A 6,000-nucleotide genomic window follows, 5' to 3' on the forward strand; every position below is an offset into this window, starting at 1 on the left:
TCAATCTTTATGAGAATGGACGGTTCTGGGAATCTGGAGCTCTTACAGAGTCACTGTGCCCACAGAACGCTGACATCACCTGACAGGCAATAAACCCCAGGCTGATGTTCCTGGGGAGGAGAACACGCCTCTCCCCTCTCCTCGGTGCGAGCTACGTCATTTGTTTTCTATTCAAATTCAGCCTCCTCCCACGGAAGCCAAGCCTTGCCCCACCAGCCATCGAGAGATGTTGTGGAGAAAATATCCGTCCCAGCAATAGGAAGAATAATTTCCCATAAGTGTATTTTATTGTGTATCTAATGCCTTTCATCTTGAAGTATGAGAACTTTACAAATGCAGCGATTTTATTGAATAAATACCCTTATGCCTAGTGCAAGGCATGATTCACAGCAGATTAATAGAGGCAATTAAATGTAAGATTAAATTGCCTAAACCATTTGCCCTACTAAGCTGATCCCAGAGCTGTGAAGTGTATCAGCGCCACTAATTCCGGGAGATTTCCCTTTGCAGGAAGGTATTTAAGGATTTTGAATATCAAATCCAGGTATCCCAGGCTGGCTCTGTAATGCCTGTAATCATGTTAAAACGCAGCACTAAGCAACTTGCCCGAGGCAGCTCGGTGAGTCATGGGGAGAAAGCAGAATTTCTGCCTTGCAGGAGCTGCTCAGGCAGAGTGGAGCCTTGCAGAATTGGGATGGGGCACTGTCCACGCTGCAAATCCTGAGTTTTAGGCTGTGACAGGGATTGGGTGGGTGCTGTGACAGGTGGACACACAGGTCCGGGGTGGCACGGTGCTGGCTGCTGGCACAGCTGGTGGCAAAGCCCAGCTGCAGCTCTGGGATCCTGTTAAGGCTTGACACTGGCACAGTGCTGACCTTTAATTAGTCAATATCCAAATTGACTTCTTCCTTCTAAGAAAATTCTTTTTCTGTATCAAACCATGACGGATCCTCACGTTTTGGAGCGTCAGGCAGCTCGTGGTGAGGAGCCCAGAGTCCAGGCAGTGCCCACTGTGCCCATCTCTGTGCAGGGCTGGCACCCACTGCTGCCAGCCCCGGCTGTGCCAGCCCTGGGAGCAGCCAGCAGAGCAGGGAGCTGGGATTTCCTCAGCCAGGGCTGGGAGAAAGGGGTTTTCCATATTCCACAAAGTCCTTCAGGGTCCAGATGTGTCCCCAGCTGAAATATCCGAGCTCTGACACCAACTCTTTCCACCCGTGGCCCACAGAAATCGATGTGCCAGGTTTCCCAGCCAGGCTCTCCAGGAGTAAGACCTCAACCCAGAGCTGATTTCCATGCTGTCAGGACTTACCCTCCTACCACCCTTTTCTCCCTTCTCATCAGCTCTGAGAAAAAGGATTTGAGGCAGTCTGAGCTCAGCTAAAGGGTTAAATCTTGGGATTTAAATGCATAAAAAAGAATGTTTTCATTGTAATGTGAGTCATCAGTAATTCTATATTGTTTGTGTTCTTTTTATTGTGACCTTTCATCTCGGAATCCTTTTTTTGTTTCCCTTTCTTTCTCTTTCTTTTTCTCCATCTTTCCTTCCCTCCTTCCTTGCTCGCTCGCTTCCTTCTTTTTATTTCTCTCTCCCTATGTATCTTTCCTTTCTTTTTCCTCCTATTTCTTTATGAATCCGTGCCTCTGTAAAATCTGTCCAAATATTTACAAAAGGAAATGCTGGGTTGTGAAACTGAATTCAGAGAAAATGTTACACATGCTGAAGAAATGCATCCAGCAGGGTTTCCAAATGTTCCCACATGCATTTTTGTCCCGTGTCTCAAGTGCTGGGGCTTGATACTTCATACCTTTATTCAGGCAAAACTCACACTGAAAAGGCAGCGAGATCCAGGCTGGGTCTGTTCCAGTGGTGCCGTAATTCTGGAGTGGTTCCATTTGATTTTTTGGCCATGGGTGACTGGTTAAAAAGCCTGAATAACCAGTGGGACTGGGTAACTGGTTTGTGCAATGGGCCCGTTCCAGGCCAGGGGTTGGTTCACTTGTCACCAAGCTGGGACAAGCTGGCATCGCTGTCAGGCAGAGCAGGAGCTCTCTGCACCTCTGTCACCCCCAAAAATCATCAGCCAGGCTGCACTGGGACACCCCTGGTCCCTGGAGGAGCCAGGACAGGTCTCAGGACCTGCTGAGACCAAAACAACCCCACGCTCAGCTGTGCCATGAGCCGTGAAGTCATCTTCCCAAGAAGTCCTTTGTTGCTGTTGAGGCAGGACGGGAATAAATAGACTTGACTCAGAAAGCTGCTGAGAGTAAAACTCTGATTTATTCAAAATACACTGCTCTTTATACAGAGCTCCACAAGGATCAAATCCATTGGTCTTGAAGTGAAAACAACCCACAGCATTGGTGCAGAGTGCTTGACACACAGTGATAGAACTTAACTATAATCAATGTGAACAGCAAGAGAGATAAAGAATTATTTACATTCTTCTCCAGCTCTTTCCCAGGCTTCTGCCTGGCTAGAAATTCTCAGTTTCTTTCTTTGACTGAATCTGAGACCCACAGTCCTTCATGCTCACATGTCCTCATGTCCCCATGTCCCCATGTCCCCATGTCCCCATGTCCTCGGACATGTTTTGGCACAGGAACAGGGAACTGTTGAAGCCCCGGGGATAATGGGAGTGGGTCCCATCTGCTCACAGAAAAGCCCCACACTCCATGTTTCTATTCTTACCCTCACAAAGGCGTCCTGGTCCCAGCGCAAACAGGGATTGTTTGGGAGGAAGGGGTTAATTTTGTATTTCCTGGCTTTTGTCAGGGCAGGAAAATGAACCCTTTAGCAAGTAATTCAAGGCCCTATGAGCTTCTAAAAGGCACTTCGGGCCTGTTTTGTATTCTGCTTTCTTGCATTCTTTCGGCAGGTTTATTTAAGAAAAGAAAACAAAAATAAAGCAAGGAAATAGCCAGCCCAGGATTGTGAGTGATTAAGTACACACTGCCACATGTGATGAATTTTTTTCTTCCTGATTTACACCGGCTATAAACAAGACCAGATTCCAAAGCCTCACAGTTACATAAGTGCATCGAAAAGCAATTATCATTGTTGTGGAGATAAATTCCCTTTGTGCAAAGGCCTCCGTGGGGTGTCATCCCTGCACTGGCTCAGAGCAGCCAAGGTACCTGGCCCGGGCCCCTGGCTCCTGTTCAAATTTGTGTGGTGCTGGTTAACATCGTGATGAGAAAAGTGGATGTCATTGAGAGCACATTGACCCTTGGCTGGGCAGGTGGCAGGCCTGGAAATTTCTTTAAACTCGGGAAAATGTGAAGATGCCGGACTCAGGGGAAAAAAATATCTTTGTTTTTTAGATTTGTGGGACACTGAGAAGGGTTTAGGACATGGAGAGGAAAGCTTGTCAGTGGCACAGGAATAGCTGTGAACCAGACATGGGGTGGAATAGATGCTCTTTATTCCCTTCCAGCCCAAACCATTCCATGATTTCATTATTCTAGGGATGCCCCCAGTTCCTAATCCCACAGGAGTTCTCCACTGTGGCTGGACAGTTTGCCTCTCCCATGCCCCTGCCAGGAGATGCCTTAAATCTCTCCCACATCACACTCCAAAGGAGAAACATGAAACAATTCCTGGGTACAGACCCACAGAAAGCCCCGAGTCCATTTCCTCCAGGAAAAGTGATGAACACAGCCTTGTCCCGTGGCCATCTGTGGTGCTGGCGTGTGCTGCAAGAAGCTGGCAGGGAATCCATCACGGAGAATTCCTGCTGCTCCTCTCCTCAGAGCAATCTGGGCAGGCTGGTGTTGGGCAGGGGATGTGCAAGGTCACCAGAGCTCAGTGCCACGGTGATAGCTCATCTTTGGAGGTGCTGGCTGGGAGCACATCCAAGAGGACAGCTGGGCCTGCTGCCACCAGGGTGATGTCCCTGTGGTGGGACACGTGTCACCTGCCCAGCTGGTGGGTCCTGAGGGGTCCCTTTGCCCGTGGAGGCTGCTGTGATGGAGAGGAGTCGCTTCCCAGCACCCAAGCGTGTGAGCCTTCCTCCAGCCCACTGCTGAAAGAACAACAATAAATAAACGGAATGAAAAGTGCAATCCTGTGTTTATTTTAAAGGAACGTGTTGAAATAACAGATTCACTTTGAGGCTGCAGTTCTGGCACAAAAACCCAGCGCTCAGCAGAGCAGAGACAATCCTGTGGGTGAGCCAGAGCTGGCACTCACCCACCCGTGCCCTTGTCCATCCTCCTGGACCCCCTTGGGTATCTGGAAAACCCTGGAGAGCTCAGTTAGACACAGAGCCCAGCTGGGCTAGAGGGGGTCAAAACCTGGGGGACGTTGGGGGAGACAGAAAATGTGAGGAGTGGGAGCCTGGCGGGGCAGGAGTGGGGAGAGGAGCCCTGGGGTGAAGGGTGGGTGGGTGCAGAGGTCTCCAAAAGGAGCAGCTGGAGGGGGAAAATGAAAACACAGAACTGCAGAAGGGCGAGGAAGGAGCAGCAGGGCAGAGCAGGGGAAGAGGAATTGCTGGGGAAAGGGACGGGGTGATGGCAGAGAGCAGCTGGGAGGGCTGGGGACATGTGGAGGGGACACACAGGGGACACACAGAGCGGGGCAGGGGAAGTGGCAGCAGCGCTGACTGGAAGCCCTGAGTAAGAAACACCCGAGTGGCTCGGTGGAAGTCAGAAGTCAAGTCATCCACGGAAAAAAAAAAGAAAACTTTTGGGAAGTGCTGATGCACCGAAGAGGGGAAAAAAAAAAAGACAGCTGCCACCAGTGCCCTGCTGGTTACTGGGCAGCCCCGACCCCTGGGGGAGTTCTCAGTGGGGAAAAATCAACTTTGCTTGGGTCTGCTGCTGGTTTTTTTTTATAGCTGTGAAACACGATGGGAACGACTCTCAAATATGTGTTTACATTATAAATATATACACAAATATATGTGTACACGCATATATTTATGTGTGGGTTTGTCTGTACATGTAGATATGCCTATGCATGAATACAAATATATGTACGCGTAAGCTCGTTCCTTTATACATAGATTTGAGGAGAATAATCACACCCTCATCCAAAGCTCGACATCCCCACGCTGCTGCTGCTTGCCTTGAATTCTGTGGGAAAGGAGGGAGCAGCAAATGCTGGAGGGTGGAAGGATGGAGCTGGGGGGCAGAGGACAGGGACAGCGGGCAGGGAGGGGACGCAGCTCCTGTGTGTGCAGACACAGAATCATTCTGCTGGGAAAACAGCCCTGGGGTAACAGCAGAGCCCTTAAACCCCCATAACTGAGCACAGCCTTTAAACCCCCATAACTGAGCACAGCCTTTAAACCCCCATAACTGAGCACAACCCTTAAACCCCCATAACTGAGCACAACCCTTAAACCCCCATAACTGAGCACAACCCTTAAACCCCCATAACTGAGCACAACCTTTAAACCCCCATAACTGAGCACAACCCTTAAACCCCCATAACTGAGCACAACCCTTAAACCCCCATAACTGAGCACAACCCTTAAACCCCCATAACTGAGCACAGCCTTTAAACCCCCATAACTGAGCACAACCCTTAAACCCCCATAACTGAGCACAGACTTTAAACCCCCATAACTGAGCACAGACTTTAAACCCCCATAACTGAGCACAACCCTTAAACCCCCATAACTGAGCACAGACTTTAAACCCCCATAACTGAGCACAGACTTTAAACCCCCATAACTGAGCACAACCCTTAAACCCCCATAACTGAGCACAACCCTTAAACCCCCATAACTGAGCACAACCCTTAAACCCCCATAACTGAGCACAACCCTTAAACCCCCATAACTGAGCCTTTAAACCCCCCTGGGATAACTGAGCACAACCTTAAACCCCACTGGGATAACTGAGCATAACCCTTAAAACCCACTGGGGTAACTGAGCAGAGCCCCTAAACCCCGAATTCTGAATCCACCCTGGCCCCATGGAGCATACACAGAGCGTGTGTGTGAAAATGTGATTGATTTTGTGTGTGAATATGTGATTTTGTGTGTGAATATATGA

The sequence above is a fragment of the Lonchura striata genome, chromosome 13 (genome assembly GCF_050655825.1).
Source record: "Lonchura striata isolate lonStrDom1 chromosome 13, ASM5065582v1, whole genome shotgun sequence".
In the NCBI taxonomy this organism is placed as follows: Eukaryota; Metazoa; Chordata; class Aves; order Passeriformes; family Estrildidae; genus Lonchura; species Lonchura striata.